General features: G+C 41.1%; 1 protein-coding gene across 6 annotated transcripts in view; it reads right to left on the reverse strand.

Annotated features, from left to right (window-relative positions):
• sema6cb (semaphorin 6Cb) overlaps window positions 1-23268 on the reverse strand; it is a 189546-nt gene that overhangs the window by 159613 nt on the left and 6665 nt on the right. For 5 of the 6 annotated variants that reach the window (XM_074653014.1, XM_074653013.1, XM_074653009.1 and 2 more), the window contains exon 2: window positions 7806-7870. The exons of the other annotated variant lie outside the window; for it this stretch is intronic. The gene's annotated coding sequence lies outside the window, so the exon portion shown is untranslated. The remainder of the gene's footprint in view (window positions 1-7805; window positions 7871-23268) is intronic. 6 annotated transcript variants of the gene reach the window in all.

Below are 23268 nucleotides of genomic sequence, written 5' to 3' on the forward strand. Positions count from 1 at the left end.
TTTGTTTATGAGCCGTCGGTCAGTAAACTTTTTCTGCTACGGTTCAGAACAAAGTAAGCAAACTGCAGGTCTGATTGCACCCCGAGCGTACCGATATCATCTACAATCCATTTTAAGTAAGCGGCACTAATGACAGTGGAATAAGATAAAACTCAATCCCAGCTGCTACTAAGAAAGCCAAAGTTAATGACATAATCCTCCTTGTTGAGCTAAAGCTAACTAACCTTTACGAAGGGTTATCCCAGGGTGAAGCTTTAGATGGCTTATTGACATCTCACGCTCACACGGCAGAATGTGTGCGTGTGTTCGCGTGTGTGTGTGTGTGTGTGTGTGCGTGCGTGCATTAAGGTCTGACTGAGTGTGTCTGTATAGATCGGTTGCACTTTCTGAACATCAAGAAGGGGAATAATGTATAATCCCAAAACCCCAGGAGTCCACTTAAAGTAATTACCTTGTTGCCCATGCAGATGTGTCTGTTGCATAAGTGGGATGGCAAGTTCCAAGAAATTTGCAATCATGTTTCATTGTAATCAAGGCCTTAGATGAGAGAACCTTTTGAAAGCAATTAAGACACATGGTTAGTGGTACTTAAAAATAGAAAAGAGAAACGCACTGGGCTAAAGGGTTCAACTGCCTCTTAGCAACAATATAATATGGATGTTTAATTCAGAAAACACATTATAGGTGCCCTCTTTTTTCAGTGAAAAAGTCCATATTAATGAATTTTGTAACTGCTATTATTATGATTCTACTTCGTCTTACTTCTATTTGGGGGCAGGGGTGTAAGAAAATATCGATACACTTGAGAATCGCGATATTATGTTTTGTGATGCTGTATTAATTGTCAAAAAGACTATTGATCAATTTTTAATTAATAGTTTACATACAAAGATTCGTGGCTCAGATTGCACAAAAAGTAGCACCATGATGTTGGATGTTACAGGGACTGTGATACATGCAAATGTAGATCCCACTGTTCTGATTGCATAAAGAAAGTAAACTTTTTTTACTCAGATTTTATGCATATGGCGATGTGTTCTTCATACTGTGAGAGTTTTCCTAAAATTAGATTTTAAAAATTGCAATATATCACTTTGCTTACAGTATCGCAATATATCGCACTATATTGAATCGTAACCCCCGTATCATGATACGTATCGTATCGCTAGATTCTCAGAATCAGATTTGTTTGCAGAGTACATTCAAGGACTTTCATGCCTCTCTCTAAGTGTTCTTACACAGAAATAGAAATGGGTATTTAAAAAAAAAAAGAATAAATGAAAAAAAAAACAGCTAGGGACAAAGACAACAAAGCTGGACAAATAAAGGTTACCCAAAAAAATAAGAAATAAAGTAAAATGTCTACATACAAGTCAAATGTTCTGTAAGTTGTAAACTATACAAATAGTGCAAAGAAAGAAATACTGGATGGATATACATAAACTGGATGATTATGTACTGTATGTACATGAAAATATGTCAATATACTCGTACCGTATGTACAGTGAGTAGGATTCATATTTATTTAATTTGTATTCTTGCCAATACACAGCCCTATTTGGATGATAATCATGGTCTACATTTTGGAGCTACACTTCCCATAATGCAACTTCAGGTTCCAGCCCCCACCATCAAAAGGATGCCGAATTAGCAAGAAAGAAACCTTCGAAAACTTCCGTTCTGGAGTTATGAAGAGCGTCTTTTTTTCTACAATTTTGAAACAGATTTATGGACGTTTATTCGTGATGGACAGTGTGATTTACACAAAAGTACATTCTGTTTGCGTGTTCAGATTTGACAGATTTATGGTTCAGAAGAGGAGTGCCATTTTTGATGCAAATTGCTACAATCGGGCGCTGAGGATTTTAAAGTACCGTTATGCCTCCGTAAGCTGTGTGTCACAGCCAGCGTTATAGCATTTCAGTACATTAAATTAAGACAAGCATCAGATGAACCTGAAATTCACAACACAAGGTCTGTGTCTTTACAAAAAACTATATGATAATACATAAAGTCTTACATGTTAATTAAGTTCCTATTTCACTTTCCAGAGTTAGAACATGCTTAGTGCTTTTCAACATGGCGTGAAGCAAACTGCTGGCACAGCCAACTACATATTATAACATTTTTATATCAGAGAATTTTATTCCTCTGGCATGAACTCGCTCTAATCTTACCCAGCGTTATCTGAGAGATCAGCCATCCAAACATACTTCCATTGTATTACAGAAATTTGTGGTAAAAAAAATAAAATAATTGGACCAAAACTCTGGATTGATAAATCAGTGCTGAATCTCTAACAAAGACAAGTTTAACGACAGAGCCCAAATCTCCGGCATCCAGACGTCCTGTGAATCCAGCTGAATAATGATCAGTAGATGAGACCTTCGATAAGATCAGCCCGCAGACAAAAGACGAGGTAGAAAGGAGTTTTCTCTCAGTGAATGAACTTTCCTGACAGTGGAGGAATTTGTCAGACTCATTGCGGGTAATCGACCTCTCTTTGCACTGTGGATTTTGGCAGCAGTTTGTAAAAACAAATAGTAAATGTTTGCAGATCTCTTAGCGTTCAACGTCGTAAACAGGAAGAAAAAGCTATGAAGATGTGTAAGCTTTTAGTGTTTTTATCCCCGAGTCAGCTTTATGTGTGGCATCTTGTTTGTGTTTAATTTATAGAATTTTTTTTATATTTTTGTCTTTGCATGAGCATAGTGTCTTCTTTATATTTTCATGAAACAATAAAACCAATTCACAGCTACACCCAAAAGCTCTGCATACATCACCACCAACTGATCTTCAGAGACTTTCCGATCAATAAAGCCTTTCCCTGGAGACCACTAATTTCTGGATGTCACCTCAGGAATGGCACAAGAAGAAGCTGAGGTGAACCCCTTGCAGTCTTTGCTTGCGGTTGGACCTCATTTTCTCCCCACCTCCTCAAGTCTCTGTATCCCTGCAACTTTGATGTCCAGCCAGCAAAGGGCTTTGAAAAAGCCTGCAATCTCCCCACCATGACCAGGCAGAGGATTAGCCAAGCCCTGCAGGACGGAGTGGAAAGAGGACGGAAGAGGGCTGGAGGAGGAGTAGGGGCCGTCTATGTGCAAGCAGCTCTCACTCCGGCCAGAGCTGTGGGGGATTAACAAGCTACTAAGGAAGCAGAGAACAGACCTCCAGCCCCGTTTTCATGAGTTCTGCAGAAACCAATTTACAGCCGAGGAACTGAGGGGGGGCACCTAATTCTCCCCATAACCGCCCCCTGCTTCAACTCGAAATCTTTGTTGTGTCACTCACAAAATCTGCTTTCGTGGGATGGCAAAACATTTCCAGGAAAGTCAAGGAAGCGTGCATCAGAAGGTTTCGATTATTGATCCAAAGTAACATTTCAATGGTCACGGAGTGGGGGAAATAAGCAGTTAAGCTCCTAATCTCCCCATCGGACTTGATACGATCAGTCACGGGGGAATCACCCTGGAAAGTTTGTTTTCCCTTGTGAGGCAAAACAAGAGATTATTCCGCTTTTATCCTTTCTGAGCTCCAATATTTGCCTTTACACTTTGGGCTGGAAATATTTTATAAATGCTCTGCTCTCAATATATTTTTAAGGACATGCATTTCGCTCTCAACCAAAATATAATAAAAGATGAATATAACGTGTCTAAATGTGTAACAGGATTGAGTGGCCAATGGAAAAATCTGTATTGTTTTAAACCAACTGGCGAGAAGAAAAGGCCTTTTTTTAGTATCTTCTTTTTACAAAGTGAATTCAGGGTCGACTGTGGAGCGAAATGCTGGAGTGTCTTATTGAAGTGCAACACTATCTACTGCATCTCAGGATAAAATACGCCAGATCTATCAATAAGTAGCAACTTATCTAACCAGTGAGGAGGCAGAAACAAATCGGCCTCGATTTAAAAAATAAAAAAAGGAGGCATATGAATACACTGCTTGCCTCCCCATCAGTGCTTTTCAAGTAATGGGGTCTTCTTCCTTATCTGTGACTGAAGGAGCTTGAGGACTTTGCTCTTCATCCCTTTGTTGTTACAGAGTCTCTTGTGGAAATGGGAGATTGGCCCATAGGCGTGGGTGTGCGAGGAAGAGCTAGGCGGCCGTGCAAGCACATCAGAGTTGAGCGGTCTTAATAAAGCTTCCCTCTATCCACCCCAGAGATCTCCTCACCCCAATTATACGCCTGACACCTCTACCCTCCTCCATCTCCTCTTATTTCTCACAGCCCCCCCCCCCTTCCCTTTCCCGCAGCCAACACCCCCACTTCCCCATCCAGTTCCCAGCTCTGATCATGGCTCTCCCTTTGCTGCGCTCAAAGCCCCAGAGACCCGTACAACATCAGGCTGCTGGTGGCGTTTGCTTCACAGTCTGCTGCATGATCACGAGGAAGAAGATCACTACCGTTCAGACAGTGACGGCGTAAACTTCACCAATCACCAGAGAACCAGAGAACCCAGTCTGGCCAAGTGTAGTCACGAGCAACTCCTTTTGGAACATTTATTCTGGATACTTCTTATAGGAATGTACAACCTGTGGAGGCCTGCCACTTTAACATGAGATCAGGTCTGACAACTCTTCTCCCGTGATCAGCAAATCAACGTCTGAGACTGAATGCATGTTCAAGTCGTTCATGTCCATTGAAATTAAATAAAAGTGAAAAATATGTTGATTCAAATTAATAAAAATAATCAGCAACAATTTTAGTAACTAATTATCATTGAAGTAATTTAATTAGCAAAAATTCCAAGAAATTCAGAGGTTGCAGCTACTCAGAATGAGTTTGGGCTTTTGTAGATCCTTATGGCCATTTTTCACTATTTTCTGACCTGTTATACACTTACAAATGAACTGATTAGCCTAGAAAACAATCATCAGATTAATTAATAGAAATAAACTTTGGAAAAGAGCTTAGATAATAAGGCTGGGACGATACACCTATCTCGCGATACGACACTATCACAGATACTTGGGTGCCGATTAGATATGTATTGCGATTCTAAAATATTGTGATTCGATATTATGATTTATTGCGCTTTTTGTTAAGTTTTTTTAACACTAAACCATGGGAATAACTTGAATCATACACTTCTAGGGACTTTTACTTTGGAAAATCTCTGATATAGTAAGTAGTAGTAGTTGATTTTCAGCATGTATGTAGTCAGAGATGTCCTGAAGTCAAATATATCAGTCATTGTCAGGAATTATTTATTCAATTTTTTTCCAGCAACCCAAAAATCAAAGACATTTCCCACACAAATTTGTATATTATTTTTAATTTATAAGGGACATGTAATGTTTTATACTTCCGGTGAATATAATCAATCAATCTTATTTCCATATCTGTAATTAGCCATCACACTTAGGCAAAGTTGCACAGACTAGAACCTGACTAATTTGACCCCTCTGCAACACCAGCCAGAACTTTTTCCAATTAATAAAAGCTTTGTGTGTCCATGAATCTCTTGTTTACAAACCGTTGGGTTATTTGCAATTGAACTGTGTGAACCAAAACAAACCAAATTAGAACATGCCAGAAAAGGTTAACTTCTTCTCTGATGAGATACACACCAAAGAAAATGAACTGTATGCGTGATCACACACACTAATAGGGCTGTGAGGGTACGTATCCCCGCGTTTTGCCAGTTTACTTGCTCAACAAGCAAGTAAACAGAACAACAGAAAAGTGTTTTTTCTCCAGAATCCCTTGAACATAAGATGGAAGATAACTAAACAATGATTATTGTTTGGATTTCATATCACACACCATATCCACTACTGTAACTCTCCCCAGCAATTAAAAATGAAGTCCCCAATAAACATCGCGTTGATGACTGTAATGAGCTCAACCCCGCATCAGGGTCACATGACAGCAGCACTGCGGTGATCTTCCCAGCCAACACAGAAACATCTACGGGCAACAAGTCTAAAAATGGAGCACAGAACTGCCACTCTCGCTGTATCGTCTATCCTCACTTGTTTTTCAGACATTTTTGCTGGTTTTACCTTCAGATGCTTTCAAGGTCACAGCAGGCCTGCATCTGGCCAGCCATCTGTTTCCAGCCATCCCATGAGGGGTCCTGTCATCGGCGCTCCTTGGCCCTGTCCTCTACTGTCCACATTCAAGCTCACTGGGGAAATGCCCGGCCAGACACACAGTAGCTTCTTCTACAGGTTTCTGGTGCATTTCTGCAGTTGGTTCCCCTTCGTCTACCGGACAACTTCACAACAGAGCTGCAAAACCTCAGACTGGTGTGTACGTTTCATTATTGTACTCACAGATCACTCGATATTCCAAGTAGTCAAGTTTATTTACGTAGCCCATAATCACAAGTTTAAACATCTTTACAATCTACAATCTTTACAACTTTACAATCTGTGCAGCATATGACACCCTATATCCTTAGACCACGCATTTCGATAAAGAAAAACAGGACAGACACACATGCAACAGATAGCATGGGTAGATGGTTGTAGTAGTGGAATTACAATTCAGAGAAACGGCCAGCCAAAATACCCAACCATGAACAACAACAGAGCAAAGCTACAAACTACTAAGAGCTCAGATATACTAAAATACATTGTAGATCTATCTGAGACCAGTTTTCCTCCTGATGCTTGTTCATCAGAAAATGTAATAAATGGTTTAAGTTACACTTAAAGCCTCTGAAGACATGGTTTCAAATCATAGAAATAATAAACCTGACTTAATGAGCAACATTCAAGTTAAAGTTCAGAAAACACATCTTTAGGTATTATTTATTAAGAGTTTAATAAAACTCAACTAATACCCCATTACTCTCTGGCTTGATAACATTTGATTGACAGTAACCATGGCAATGTAAGCGGATAACCCCACAAGTCTCATCAGATTCATCAACTGTCAACAGCGGCAGGGCCTCGCTGACTTCAAACCAGTGAAAAGAGATCAGACAGAAACAGAAATAAAGAAATCTTTCATGTGAAATAACCACAACTGATTCAACCGGCAGGAAATAGTGCTTTCATTCATGTAGGAGCCATTGCACCTAGTAAAAAAACTCAACAACACAACATTGCATAATGAACCGTGAGCACGATGCTTCTGCTACCACAATGCCTCGATTCCACCGGTCACGCCTGTGCCACGTTTCGAATGTGCCGGAGATATTGCAACTACTCTAGACAATGCTTGGGATTCCACCAGACGCGACTAACCCTTTTAACAGTACGCTACAGCACAAAAAAGTAGGAAATAACAACAATAAACACAATTAAAACAGAAAAAAAGAAATCCTCTAACTACGTAGCCTACTGGTAGAAGCACAAATATCCAGGAAAAAATACCAAATCAACAAAATCTGCAAGTAGGGCAGGCAAAACTCTCCTTCTTCTGAAACGTTCCCATTGTGGTACAGTATGACAACGTAAGGAGGACAGAGCAAAACCATGTCGTAGCTGATCTTGAACTTGTTGGGAGTTTGTCCTTGGTTGGAGAAAAACTCTTCATAAAAGTGTGCCAAACGTTGAAAAGCTAATTCCTGACATTTGATTAAAATGAATAGATAAGTAATTGAGTAGACGATATCCAATTTAAAAAGCTGCTTCAGTAGCACTATTTCCACAAAGCACCCATTAATTAAGTGGTCTCGGTGGACGTCTCTTGAAAGTAGACCGTACTGTGAATTGGATGTAATGTGACGATCTAAATACTGCATTTGAAAGATCAGTGAACAGAGACTCCCAGTCTCCCGAAATCAAATCTTCTTCAACTTTTAATTACACAGGATCCACTTCAGAAAGAAACAGCGTTTGTACTGTACCTTAGCTTTCAAACAGTGATCCACCAAGCAGGTATAGCAGGTTGGTGCAGCAGCTGTCAGTGTATCTGTGAAGGAGAAATAAATCACTATTACATCTGTGTCTGTCTGTGACATAAATGCAGGACAGCTTACAGCGGTGCGAGCAGTCAGAGCAATGATGATGCATCGTTTTACTCTAAAAGTCAAAGCTATGAAAAGAAAATGACTATCAATAATGGATTTATACCATTCACTTTCATCAGGAAAAACAAAATGTGACATGAAACTGTTGCTTTGAACTCCGGGGAGGAGACATTGGTTGGTGATGTTTGCATGAGAACAGGTTGCTTTAGCAATAAGTGAAGAAAATCTTTTGACAAATCCAAGAGCTCAAACCAGCCAAATCTGATGATGGCATCTCAGCTCACAATCTGCTCTGGCAATCTGCTCCCAGGAAAAACGTCTTCACCTTGCCAAGGCACAAACCTAAACTAAACTTCATATGATATTACAAAAACCATTTCGTCTGCAAGCTGATATGTAAAAAAAAAAGGTGAATTTTTGGATAAGTGACAACCTTACTGGGCTTGATAAGCAATTTGCTCTGCTTTTGAAGAAGCTGACTCCTGAACATATATAGCAAATGTATTTAATTTCCTGCTACATACAGTCACTGCTGATTGGTTTTCAAACGGACATTAAGGATAAAAAAAAGCAATCACAGGTTCAATCATGTGCGGCAAATTCAAATTGTGAAAGACGTCACAATTTTACAAATGCATTAACTTGGCCGTTGTTCTGGAAAATCTTTGAGTTGGCAACTTTCTGTGCAGCTTGCTTATCCATACTTCATACTGAAGATAGCTGGCCATAATCTTCTATTAAAGTCTTTTGGAGATGGGAATGACCTATTTGGATCCTGACCTGCACAAAGACTAATTCTGACAAATGGTGATGATGGAAATTTTGACCTCAAGCCCAGCACATTTCAAGTAGCAGAGCCCAGAAAGACTTGCAGAGGCAGCATCCTCTCGATTAGCAAGCTCACCAGCTGGCAGCCACATGCTGATCATGGTTCAGTTAAGGTTAAGGCAAAGCCTGCTCGCCAGCTTATTTTTCTCCTCCATGCTCTCAAGTTCCCTTTGTTTTGACTAAAAGGACAGCAAGCCCTGGATGGAGAGGACGGCTGCTGTGTTGTGCATCAATATCCTATCCTGGGTAGAGTGATACTATTGGGCATGCGGTCATTATTCTCTTGTTTCCGTGGCAGCCTATAGAGTGAAACATTGATCATCAAGGGTCTGTGCTCACCATAGAGTGGGGATTTTTGTAGGCCAATCCCGGAGTTAGCATCGCCCTGGGTTCCATCGACAAAAAGCCAACGGGATTTTACCATTGGATTTTGGATTATTGCAGAAAATAAGCTCTGTGACAAACAGACGTTTATGATACTTGCACCTTTTGTTCAGCAAGATAATCTCCACAAATGAACATATGATTTTTGAAGTGTGAATGCAATCGCCAGAAGTAAAAAGCTAACGTTCCAAAGCTGACGAACTACACCACGGTTGCAGTGCGAGTATGCACAACGAGGCTGTAAAGGCCGATGAGTCGGCGTGATGATGTTTAGTATTGTAATTTAGCCACCTGTAAGCAACTGCCTTTTTAAGGCGCTTCAAAATTCATGAGTGGGATATTTACTGACTAAACGTTAAAATCTTTTAAACTTGTGTTAACCACAGGCCTTATTTTAGACATCTAACCATAAACCCATTCAATTGATTCCATTTGATTTGAGACAAGGGAACCGGAAGTGCTAAAATGCTAACTCATTTCTGGGTTTTGGGACTCATTCCTGTCATCAGCTGTGAACTTTCAGTACTGCCTGGGAAAAACACACAACATCAGAAAGGCAGATAAGGCCTCGAGGAAAACAAATTCCAGTGCCGGCTCAACAAAAGGTTCCAGACTATCTCTGAGCCACTTAAAGTTCCCAGACTACAAATTACCCCTAAATGCATCTTGATTCATTTAGCAAAGTGCGTTTGTGCTTTACAGCAAAAAGAAAACAAGGGTTTCAGTGACGTGGATCAGCCGGCCATCTGCTAGAATCGGGCCAACGTGTCTTCCATCATCCTCCAATTGGAATTTAGCAGGTAGAGGGCTCCAGACAGGGGAGCTGCACGAATATGGCCAAAAGGATAATCACAATTATTTTTGATCACGATTATTCATTGATCGTAGGTACAAAATATTGTTATTGCACTTTCACATTTAAATAAACAGAGCGCTGCTTTCACTTCCATGTTGTGCCACATTCCTAATGTACAAATCTTTGCATCGAAATAGGACTTAACATAAGGTTCTTTTTCACTGGAATTCAATTGTTTTTTATCTGTCTGCTCTCTGTTATACAACGTACAACTTTTTTTTTTGCAAATTACTTAATTTATCCTGATTTTAGTGCTATATAAATAAGCTTTATTGTGAGGCTATTATTAGGTATATTGTTGCTTTTTAAATGACAAAGATGACAGTTTTAAAACTAATTAAATTACTTGTTTATTGTTATACGTATGTAGAACAAAGAAGGGCAAAGAGGCACAGCTTTTTTTCAGCGGACATGCTTTGGTTGCGTCTGGTTGCCATGTGAAATATCCGCGGAAGTAAAAATATCAGCACAAGGTACGATGAAGAGAAGGCTGAAGCATGTAGGGAGAGAGGCATCCCCGCCGGTCTATGTGTATTCATTTCTCCTACAATGTTGTTCACCACTTGTAACCACATGTTGGATGCGACTGTTGGTCTTTGTGGTATTTGTCCCGCCCCTCCTCCATTGTGATTGGACAGCTGGGTAATGGTGACAGTAATGAGTGCAAAACGAGTAATATAATACGGAATTTTGCACAAAAAGGGAGATTTACATTTTACAGTTTTGTATTAATCTGTCCTAAGCGAAGAGAATGAAAAAGCTGGATTGGTTCCCTGACCTTAATACTCTGGTCCAGCCCGTGCTCGGACTCAACTCCTGACGAAATGCATAAACACTTCCCTTCAATGTGATCAATTCCAATACCCCAAGTGAAGGAGTTTAAGTATCTCGGGGTCTTGTTCGCGAGTGAGGGGACGATGGAACGTGAGATTGGTCGGAGAATCGGAGCAGCAGGGGCGGTATTGCATTCGCTTTACCGCACCGTTGTGACGAAAAGAGAGCTGAGCCGGAAGGCAAAGCTCTCGATCTACCGTTCAATCTTCGTTCCTACTCTCACCTATGGTCATGAGGGTTGGGTCATGACCGAAAGAACGAGGTCGCGGGTGCAAGCGGCCGAAATGGGTTTCCTCAGGAGGGTGGCTGGCGTCTCCCTTAGAGATAGGGTAAGAAGCTCAGTCATCCGTGAGGGACTCGGAGTAGAGTCCTTGCTCCTTTGCGTCGAAAGGAGCCAGTTGAGGTGGTTCGGGCATCTAGCACGGATGCCTCCTGGGCGCCTCCCTTGGGAGGTGTTCCAGGCACGACCAGCTGGGAGGAGACCACGGGGAAGACCCAGGACTAGATGGAGAGATTATATCTCTACTCTGGCCTGGGAACGCCTCGGGATCCCCCAGTCAGAGCTGGTTAATGTGGCCCGGGAAAGGGAAGTTTGGGGTCCCCTGCTGGAGCTGTTGCCCCCGCGACCCGATCCCGGATAAGCGGTTGAAGATGGATGGATGGACAACTGAGAGAGAAATCAAATCAATGCTTGGTCTCTGAACTGTTGGTCTGGATGTGTTTTTCACTGTTTTGCTTGCTCGGGCTACTTGGAGCTCTTAGCCTACCTTATCTGCAGAATTGTTTATGGATGCGTTGACTCTTCAAACCTCACACTTGTGGAATGACTCTTCTATTTATTGATTCGGTAAATGGATACCAGGCGGTTAGATAGGAGATGATACCACAACCTCGCTGGTTATGTCAGCTCCCATTAACAATGCAAGAGTACACAACATGTGTTGAGAGGAATGCAGGTGAGGAATGATTAGCCCTGCGTCGAGCAGCACTTGTTAATAACTGTTTATTTGAAGACACTAAAAAGTACCAGCTGGGTGGGGTTTGCATGGCAAATAGAGGGCTAGAGGGAAAGATATCTTCAAAATATCTCACACACACTTCTCCACCCTGTTAATACTACCCTGGCAGCAGTCCGATTAATCAACTGAGCCCACTGTAGGAAGATTTAGTCGCTCATTATCCCAGATCAAAACTCCAGGGTGCCTGATCTGCTCTGAGGATCAGCGTTAGAAGCTTCTCCATTACGTTATATTGGTCAGCCACTTTACAAAAAACTTCTGTCTTGCTATGTTTCGTCTTATTTTTCTCTCGTAGCAAGCCCTAATTAAACAATTCATTCTGTGGCCAGGGGATTATAACCTTGTGGATATGGGTCACTTTTCTACTGGTTGCTTGAGTTGTAGAAATTGAAAGAATTGTAAGAACTTAATATAATTTAGCCTATGTCTTCTAAATGAGTAGTTTTTCTTGCACTTTAATAGAAATCCATAAATTCTATCGACCTGTAACCAAGACAACCAAACAGGTCTCAGGCTTCTTTTTTGGCTTGAGAAGAGAATATATTGCAAGTGCTGCAGGGGGCACAGTCCAAAATAGATTAAGTACTGGAAAGTAAGCTTTTAAAGCTGAAAGGCTGAGATCAACAACTTGATCAACAGAACACATACAGTTTGGGCTATTTTATGAATTCATTGCAAGTCCGTCTGAGTTCCATGTAATATCAGACTTGTAAATGTCACCGAGGGACTTAATGAAAGGACACAATGACGCCACTAAAGTTTAGTACTTCTTCCAGCGGAAACAAGTCGGCTTCAAATATCACCGCCACCCTGATGGGGATAATTCAGGTTTGAGGGTGATCATGAGCTCAGTCTTATTTGTGACCTTTTTCTATTTTACTTGAGGAGATGGGAGACATTTAAATGGCATCCTGCCGCTGCAGATACAGAATAAGGACAAACTTTTTATTCATAATTGCAGTTGTCCTCTACTTGTCAAAATTAGAACCGTGTGGGGCTTAGATCGCTGCACAAATATCAGGATATGTCATCAGTTCTGAAAAAAAAGTCACACCTCTGAGCACTATTGAGAAAACACCATCTTTTATAATTTAGTGGCTTACCGGCTAAAAGTGAAACAATTACCCCGAGAGAAGATGACGAGTTCGATGCTGCATACAGTTTTTATGGGGAGAAATAAATGGCAATAAATATTACTGTCAAGGATAAAAACTGCAAATTGTCTTTTATCTATTTTATTGTTTTTTACTATAGGCTATTTTATTTAAATGTGATCATTTATAATCACATCTAGTAATCAGTAATTGCTGAGATCTAGGAACATGACGACATTGCTATAAAGTCAGACGGGGAAAGAAACACAAGCAGTGAGACGATCAAAAAGGTTGTAAACAAACAGGTTAGCCAGTATTGCGATTCAATATTATGATTTATTGCGGATTTTGGTTAACTTTAACACTTGACCATGGGAAAATTTGCACTATACACTTCAAGGGACATTTATTTTGGAAAATATCTAAATTGATAAATTATTTTTTTTAAATTTTCAGCATGCATGTAGTCAGAGATGTTCTGAAGTCAAATATATCAGTCATTGTCAGGAATTTTTTTTTTTTTTTTTTTTTTCAGCAACTTAAAAATCATAAAATAAAGACATTTCCCTCACAAATTATTGGTATTTTCTTTATATTTATTTATAAGGGACATGTCATATTTTACATTTCTGGTGAATATAATCCAATCAATCTTATTTCCATATATGTATTTTGTATATAAAGTTCCCTTTGTTAACACTTTATTTTGAAAACCTAGTCACATGTCTATACTTCAGCTAACTTCGCCAAGTCCGTCGCTAGCTCTCCCGTCAGCTCCGTTCTCTTTATACATCCACGGTCAGCTCCATTGGGGCCGTTTGAATGCATTTAACATAAATGTCAGCATATGGGTGCTCTACAGTTGAAGCGTCGGCTGATTTGACCACGGAGATGAGAGCGACGGCCGGCTTGACCGCACGTTACCGCAATACGATAAGGTTTCCTGTCCATGACAGAGTGAGCATGCAGCTTTAGCCATGATGTCTACAGTAGCTTTGCTTTTCCTTGAATGTGTGAAACCCAAAGTGTTTCCATACTTTACTGTATGTGTAGTGTTTACCACATTGGATTTAAAATGAGAGGGTGCAGGTCGTATCCTCAGCTGTTTTCTACTTTCTCATTTCGGCTCGCTGTGGTTTGTTTTGGTGACAGATATGAAAAAAAAAAAAAAAAAAAAATCACGATACATAGGTGAATCAATTTCCCCCCATCCCACCCTTACTTTTTAGCATTTACCAAATCTTACCAATTAACTTGGTTAGTGCATCGTTACTACAGATGGAAATTATGGCCAAAACTTCACAATTAAGACCTGCTTTTATGATAATGGAATTTCCCATTAGTTTGTAAGCCACTAGGGCTGTCGCGGTGAAGGAATTCCCCATGCGGTGATAATGATTGGCTCAACAGCATAATATGCGGTATTATTGCCATTTTTTTTGCAAATTACTTAATTTATCCTGATTTTAGTGCTGAATAAATGAGCTTTATTGTTAGGCTATTATTAGGTACATTGTGGCTTAAATGGCAAAGATGACAGTTTTAAAACTAATTAAATACTTGTTTATTGTTAAACGCAGAACACAGAGGGGCAGTGTAAAACAACCTGTAGAACACTTTGAACTGCACTAATTGGATGATTGATATCAATGGCCACCACGGCTGTGCAGGTTTGAACAACAACTAATAAATCTAGCAGAGGAACTGGGGAGTGTGGCCTCTTCTGTGTTCAGTGATCATCTGGCAAACAGACCACACTCCTGCCCTTTCTCCACTCAGCTGTCTATTAAAAGGAAAACATGTGGTCCAGGGTCTTGTTTCAGGGAAAGTAGAAACACACACCCGCCGAGGTACACCGTGGAGCGGAGGAGTCAGGCATGTTGTGACTCGGAGTGTCTTTCCCCTTCCTTTGTATCACATTCCCTCACTCCACATCGCCACATGGGGTAGGGGTAAGTGACTTGACCCCTCCCTACTATCGCCAGGCAGGGCCCCCCCACTCCCCTCCCTTGACACCCACTCAAGAAAATCAATCAGTATTCAGGTCATGCCACAGGCACGCCCCCCCCTTAACACACGACCTCTGACCCCAGCAGGGTTCACCTCAGAAAGCGTGACAGGGATTTGTCTGTGCTGCCAGTGTCTGCTCCATGTCCGACGCTAACAAAGTCCTCGTGTTGAGGAGGAGGTGGGGGTGGGAGGAGCGCGACCTAACCCTGTCCACCTTCGACACAATAAATCCAGCTGAGGAGTTCAAGGTGGCCTGACCTGCATCCGACCCCGTCTCTGGAAACACAGCTACAAGCTCCAGCTGAGCCTTCCCCCCGCCTCAATGCCCCCAGAGCTGAAAGGGAGAAAAACAAGAGGATGCGCTCGAGTTTCGTGGGTGCCTGCTAGGACGCAAAACAACACATTTATTCACCCATATATCACTTCACCCGACAGTGTGACATCCAAACAGTTGGGAAGCCTTGTTTCTGTCATGGGAAGTGCATGTGGGGGCAGAATTAGCATAGCGTAATTACTCAGGGGAAAGATCCAGACTCCAAGGAGCAAGACATAACCCATAATTTGCCATTGTGCTCCCCATGCAATTGACAGTCGGTATATGATATTGGAGATAAATGTCGGAATTCAGGCTGTTAGTTTAACTGATGGTGCATTCAGTATGATAATAACCACGGCCTTGCACACAGTGAATCTGATGAGCAGTCTCGCAATAGCTCTTCGCCACTTTCCCTCCCCTCCATGGGGTATTATCATGCTAATCTAAAAGAGGAGAAGAAAAAATACATTTCGGTGAATGAGGAAATATAATAGGAAGCAGGGACCTCTGGAACCGCGAGGAGACAAAGGAGGGTATATTCACCCAGCTCCGCCTGAGCAAAGCCGGGGTGACAAATGGACACAGACATTATGCTGGCTGGTTAATTAAAAGAACATAGCCTAATTAAAAAGATCTTCCTGGTGAATGGAGCGCCTCGCCGCGGTAACTGACCTGTGTCTCCCGCACATGTCGGGCACGGAGCAGTCAGTCGCTCTCTTTTTCTTACGCATTTCATTTTCACATCAGAGCGACCCCTCGAGTGACGTGCGGCAAACACCGGAGCGGAGCGCGCTGCGGGAAGTGCGCCAGATCATGGCGGGGGTGCTGGCGCTTGTTAAATGACTCATGATTTTCCATTCGACGGTCAATGAAACTTGCACAAGAGATTTGATCAAATGTAATTCCCACATCCCTTGCACACAACTTTTCCTCATAAATGTATTCTGGAAGTACGGCTTTGGAAATTGTTCAAGGACCGTCAGGATTTCATCATTCCCCGATGTTAATGTGCAGGTTGTTAAGACTTTATGGCGATGGCTGCTAGAGACAGAGCCATCTATAACACTACTGATAAGACACAATCATAAAGTGTTCTAATATGATGATTTCTGGCCATATCGCTTTACATGAAGTAACAATCTACACTCGGTGGCCACTTTATTAGGTACACCAGTAAAATCTAATGCAATCCAATACAATTGTTTTGCCATCTACTTTTATGGTTTCGATAAAGCTTTTTTGTTTTGGTGGTAATTCAATTATATGTTTTAGTATTAAGGTCATAGTTAAAGGCATTGTTGTACTGGACTGCATTATATTCAGAGGTGTTTCCAATATCCTACCTCTCTCATGCATGTAAATGGGACACACACAAAAATAAGGAATGTCTCTCAGTATAATGCAGTCCAGTACAACACCAGCTTTAACTGTGACTTCTGTAATAAAACATACAATTCACATTGATCAATTGACACATTTATCCAACAATGTCACCAAGGCAAAACCTGAACATTATAAACTTTGTAAAAGTAGAATTTATAGCAAACCTATTGAATTGCTATTGTACAGGTGCACGTAATAAAGTGACCACTGAGTGCATGTATGCTCTTAATCCTATTTTTTCATTAACTATGTTTACATGCACACAAATATTCCACTATTATTACGAATATGACAATATTATGGGTCATGTAAACAACATATTCCGTTTGGATATTCTGAATTAGGCCTTATTCTGAATGAAACATTTTCTGATTAGGACACGTGGGAAATGCTTATATTATTCAGGATTTAGGAGCATTCTTTGGACATGTATACATAGCGTATACAGAATATGCATCTCAATTGGGGTTTTTACATCAGGTAATCTCTTGCATGTTTACGTCCAGCTCTATGCGTTGTACACGAGCCAACTAACCAACAGTTTGCAGAGATGCATGCCCAAAAGAAAAGAAGGAGAAGCACACCTACTCTTAAACATTATGAAAGACTTGGATATCAACAGGTTTTTGGATATGCGCAAATATCACAACACTGACTTTTTCAAGAAGGTGGTTAAAGGAATGAAAGAGGGAGGCTGTGTTCGAGGTCCAACAATTCCGCAACCGGCAACGTTAATTGGAGTATGCACGGCTGCATGTAAACAGGAATATTAGTGGAATATTCATTTTTATTAGCCAGAACATCACTTAAATCGCCTGTTGCATCACCTCACGTCGCCTTTGTTTTGGCCAACAAGTTGCACCCGAACACATCGCAAAGACTACAGCCGACGGCCGGTTAGCACGTACGTTCTGCGTGAGATGAAATAACTCTCCACACCAGCAGATAGCGGTAGTCTGTATTCATCATTCAAAAAGGAAGACGGAGGACGGCAGATATACAAGCATAAAACAAAGCGGCATTTGCCGACCATGTTCACACCACTCCCACTCACCACTTAGCTTCATTCCAGATGGCCATGTCGTTGTGGAAATATCCGTGTATTGGAATGATCAGATGTGATGAAGATGAAAAATGAGAAGAGCCTTCTGTGTGTGCCCTCTTGACTTCACTTGTTGGCTTAGTTTCCTCACTTCAGTTCAACATGCTGAATCGGCTGAAAAAACGACTAGAGCCGATGGTGCAGGAGACACCGCAAAAACTAGGCCGACGGACCCACGGCTTGGTGGGTCAGGGCCTCAACATAGTAGTAAGGAGGAGACATTGTCCACGGAGTGGGAAGGTGGCGACCAACCAAAAAAGTAATGGACATAGTTAAATTTTGATGAATGGAATGACGATGGAGGATTAGTGGCTGTTTGACAAATGCTTATGTGCAACTGCCAAATTGGTCAAGCGAATACGTGCAAGCGTCCATATTCTTTGTAGCTTGTAGGGTTTTGCTTATTTTACTGTTTAACTTACAAGCATCAAGACGTCGGAAAAAAATTACCGCTGTCATGAAAACTATGCAAAGTTGTAAAATCCTCCCTCGAAGGAGTATACACAGCTGTGCTGCAGTGTATTTGAGTTTGAGAGCCTTTAAATTGGCTGACATTTCCTCCTCCTGGTACTTGTAGCAGCAGGCCAATACCAGTGTGCACTGTGTTTTGCTGAAGGGCTACTGTCAGGCTCAGACCTAAGAGCCTAAGAGTGAAAATGTGAGTGTGTTGCCCCCTCATTCCTTTCACCCAGCCACCTGTCACTGAGTTGTGACATTAAAGTAATAGCGTGGTTTGGCGGTGGGTGCTTTGTTTACCCCGAGTTGGTTTTCGTGCCGTCAGTCACCAGAAACTGCCCCTCGGGGAGAGATGGTGGAGGCAGGAAAGCAATGAAGAGAGATCAAACAGCCGACAAGGATTCATTCGAGGGACCGGGGAAGTGGCTCGTGTGACTGAGTGGGAGGTGTTTTGTTGTGTTTGTGTCTCTCTCTTGGTGGAAGTAAGTTTACAGCCTCGGAGTAAATTAATGAACATGTTTTCCAGCCCCGAAGCAGTCATCCATATCGCACACACACACACACACACAGGCCTGCACAATTATGGCTAAAATCATCACCAGCGATAACTCGGAGATTGTGCTCATGTCTGGAGGAGCACAGTTTGACTCTGATCCAATTTTTCAGACAAACAGCTTGATCCTTTTCATCTACAGCAGATATTTGAAATACGATAACGTGCGCCAAAAACTGCCAATATTGCCGATCAGATGTAGAAACGTACCGTATGTCACAACATAAAGACAGGCCTGTATACACTCATACGTGCAGTTGGGTTCAGAATCTGCAGCTTTCACTTTAATTCGGGGTGCTAGAAATGTTTCATTTGCATCTGCTTTCTTACTGACTACATTCACAATAACAGATCTATCAATATCCATCATGAGAAAGGTGTTTTTTTTAAACAACAGATGCATGACAACAATGTTCAAATTGCCTGCTATGTCCTCGAGGTGTTTTACAGGCGTCAGCTTTAGTGCTGGAACGATAAGTGTATTAAGAGTTTACTCATGAGACACAGAATAAGTCATTTAGCTATCATTCCAGTTCCACTTATTCACATTTCAGCATCTCAAATGTGAGGATTTTATGCTTTTCTCAGAATTTTATCATTGTAATTAAATATCACAACCAGATTTATTTGCCAAGTACATACATACAAGGAATTTGACTCTGGTTTTATGCATCTCTCTCAATGTACTTACACAGAAATAAAAATATCTTAACATTTTGGTGGGGCAAGGCAAGAAATTTGAAGATGTGACGTTGGCCTCAGATATTGTGATGAATGCTATTTAAAACAGATTTTGACACTGATTAATAATTTAAAAAAAACAACGTAAATTAATTGATAAATAATTTATTTATATATATTTTAATGATATCATTTCAGTTAGACTTGCCACGGTAGTCGGCGTAGCCGGTGTTACACTGTGTTGGGGCATACACCGATTACATCACTTGTCCACCGCCGTTTTGCTTTTTTTAATAGAAATAAAACCAATTTAGTTAATTTTCCCGTATCAGCACTGTGTTATCAATACACAGTCGGACAACGTACGCTACAAACTGAAAGTGAAAGCATCTGCTCCGTACGGAGTCTCAGCTCAGAGTAGCAGGAGTCCGATTTCACACACGGGACAAGAGAGAGTTGACAGACAAGACGATGGCGGAGGATTTGGTGTCAAAGAAAAAAACAAAAGTAGCTTTTTGGCAATATTTAAGATGTAAACCAAATGCTATAAGGGAACCATAACTTTAAAGACACAATCACCGTGAGGAGGATGGAGCGGTCACAGCCGGTGTGCATGGCAAAACCTACGGCCCTGCGGCAAAAGCTCAACCAAGCTCAACCAAGAGGCCAGACATACGCCATCCGATGTTAAAGATCAAAGTAAGCGTGCTACACATATTGAACGTCATATTTTCTTGTAAAATGTCCGGTGTAAATCGTAACACCGGTGTTGTCACAAGTTTATTAACTGGTGGGAAAAAAATTTCCTCACCGTCACATCCCTAATTTCAGTTCAGCAGTTTGTACTGTGTACACATTTATTTTTAGTTGTTATTTATAAAAACTTCAGATTAAGACTTCTTTCCATCAGAGCTGAAACGTTAAAGAGAGACTCATGATGCACCCGTGAAGAATCAATCAATTTTGTCCTGACCACAAGCATGCACCCTCTCTCCCACTCACTCACTGAGACACAGCTGCAGGGGTGAGTCAACACATGGTTAATAAACTGACACACAAGCACACACGCTGTAGTTCAGGGCACTGTAGGGGAGGGGGAGGAGTGTTTTACTCACCCTGGACCGCTGCCCAGTTTGGATTCATATGACACTAACTGAAACCCCCCCGATAAACCCCCGCGCTCTCCCCCCAAAGAGCGTTTTAAAAATAGCCTCGATTCGATGGAAACGAGCCCAGAGTTCTGAGAAATGGAGGAAAATGACCAAGCTAAGTGTAGGCGAGCAGACTTATCTTACACCGTGTCCGAGCCAAATATTCACTGCACATATGGCGGCCACTAAAATATACACAAATAATAGCGTGAAAGCTAAAGTATAGATTATAAACAGCCAAAATCCACCCACTGCTTGCACACAGGTAAAACACTTCATACACATACACACACACGGGGATTCAGAGTTAAATCTTAAAAGAAAAAGCGCTGCATATTCTAAATTTAACACATTCCAGATTTAAGCACTGGGGTATGCAGAGTGTTGTTTGCGGAAAATGAGCCACTATTCCTATCTGCAGAGCGCAGGGTGCATGCATAAGAAATCGGATAAAGAGCCTGAGGGAGAAGGAGAGTTGGGAATCCAATCTCAGTTTCATAAACCATCAATGAACCTTTCACCTAAAACTAGAGTTTGCAGAGTTTAACTCCATGCAGCCCATTCAAAGTGTGTACAGTGGCAGGAGGTGTGGTGGGAGTTGGTCAACTTTCCAAGGAACAAGGTCAAACGGCTTTGCTATTTTTGGAGAGTTTGGAAATGAGATGCAGTTAGGGTCCCTGGGGGAGCGAGAGAGCGTCCCTCACTGAAGGTACGCATGTCACATTACGGAGGAGAGCCCATTCCGTTTTCAAAAGACCTGTGATAACTCTGAAAAAAAAAAAATAGCATATTTTCTCTGAACACTTAAATAAATTAAATATGTAAATACCTGTCACCTTGTGAGCGTGTGCAGAGCAGAGATGGGATATGATGGGGCATTACTGTGTGAAGAGGACAGAAAAAAATGGCTTATCTTAGGTTTTTAATTTCCTGCTTCATTTCACGTTCCAGGACCATAAAAATTCTCATTTCCAAAAACTCCAATAAGCAACAATGAGACACGATCATAACTCAGAATTACTTCTATAGTAACTAAGCAGCAGACCCCCCCCACCCCCTCCCTCGTGCAGTCAGCCTAATTGCTTTAGCCAAGATGTGACAAGCCAGACAATTGCTGTGCAACGGATTATCAAAAGAGAAACCCAAAAAAAAATCTATCAGATATTCAATCCCTCAGTCTCACTCTGTCAAAACCTCTTAACCCCCATTGCTTAGCATCACCCTCTGTTCTGTATAGATCAGCAGTCAGCGGCCTCAGGAATGGGGACTACCTTTCCAACAACAACACTTTGCAACCTTCGTTCCAGGACTCAGAACGGTATGTGTTCAGTGCGGTGCATTTCTGCTGGATTTCACTAAACTAGGACACATAACATAATCAGTCCTCAAACATCTAATCAAATAATCAAATATCATAATATTTTCAGTGTAAACAGCACACAGAAGGGCTGCTCAATTATGGCGAAAATCATAATCACGATCATTTTGGTAAATATTGAGATTATTTAATGTGATTACTCATTGACTTTGGAAACATCATGCATTTAGAAAAGAACATTTTGTATATTTTAAAGTTAAATGCATCAATCTGGTGCACATTGAGAAAAATTAAGAAGGCTAGATCTATGAAGAACATTGTGCTCAATTTGTAAACATTTAAAATCAGAAACACATCGGTTATGCAGAGATGAACGGTGACGAGACGGCAAAATAAGTCACACCCAAAAGCATGGTAAATGAGATGGGGTCTGTGTTTCAAGAGGGGTCAGATCGGTTGCATAAAGACTACATAAAAGAAGTGGACGTAGTCACCGTGACGTCACTCGTTGGTTTGTGGACTGCTGTTTTGAAGCCACGAGTTCTGCATTTTGGCGGTTGCCGTCTTGGTTTTATGCAACCAGAAGTGACACGAGAGGGTGGAGCTAAGTACAAACAAACCCTGAATAAGACATTTTCAGGCGACCAAAATGGTTATAATTAACTTTCATAAACTGAAAACACACTGTGAAAGGGTTAAAGTCCTTAGACAAAAACAAGGGCAAATCCCAGACCGGACAACGCCGTGGTAGCAACCTGTCAATAACAAGGTAGCCATGCCCTAAAGCATACCCTGCTTTATGGTCTATTTTACTCTAAATGGGACCATAATTTACTAAATGAACATCATGCTGTGTTGAAGAATACTTGAAACTAGCGATTGAGACCATAAACTCATGTTTACAATGAGGTAATAAATCAATTGAGAAGTAGGGTCATTTTCTCATAGACTTCTATACAATCTGACTTCTTTTTGCAACCAAATGAGTCGCCCCCTGCTGGCCATTAGAAAGAATGCAAGTTTAAGGCACTTCAGCATTGGATTCACTTCTCAGACCCGGAAGTTGCCGTTTGAATTGAAATTTGATTAATTGCACAACCCTCATACACTGTACAGGTCAAACTATTGCGGCAACTAATGATTCATTTAATTATCAATTATTCATTAATTCATGTCGCAGATTAATGGGCCTATAAAATGTTGAAAATTATGTAAAATGACGATCTATTTCCTATAGCCAAAGAGTAGGTACTTTTTTTCTCTTGTGTATGAAAAAATTACAAACGATTAATTGGCAATAAAATAGTTGCAGATTAATTTTCTGTCAATCGACTAATCAGTTAATTGTAAAAACA

This window comes from Sebastes fasciatus, chromosome 12, assembly GCF_043250625.1.
Source record: "Sebastes fasciatus isolate fSebFas1 chromosome 12, fSebFas1.pri, whole genome shotgun sequence".
In the NCBI taxonomy this organism is placed as follows: Eukaryota; Metazoa; Chordata; class Actinopteri; order Perciformes; family Sebastidae; genus Sebastes; species Sebastes fasciatus.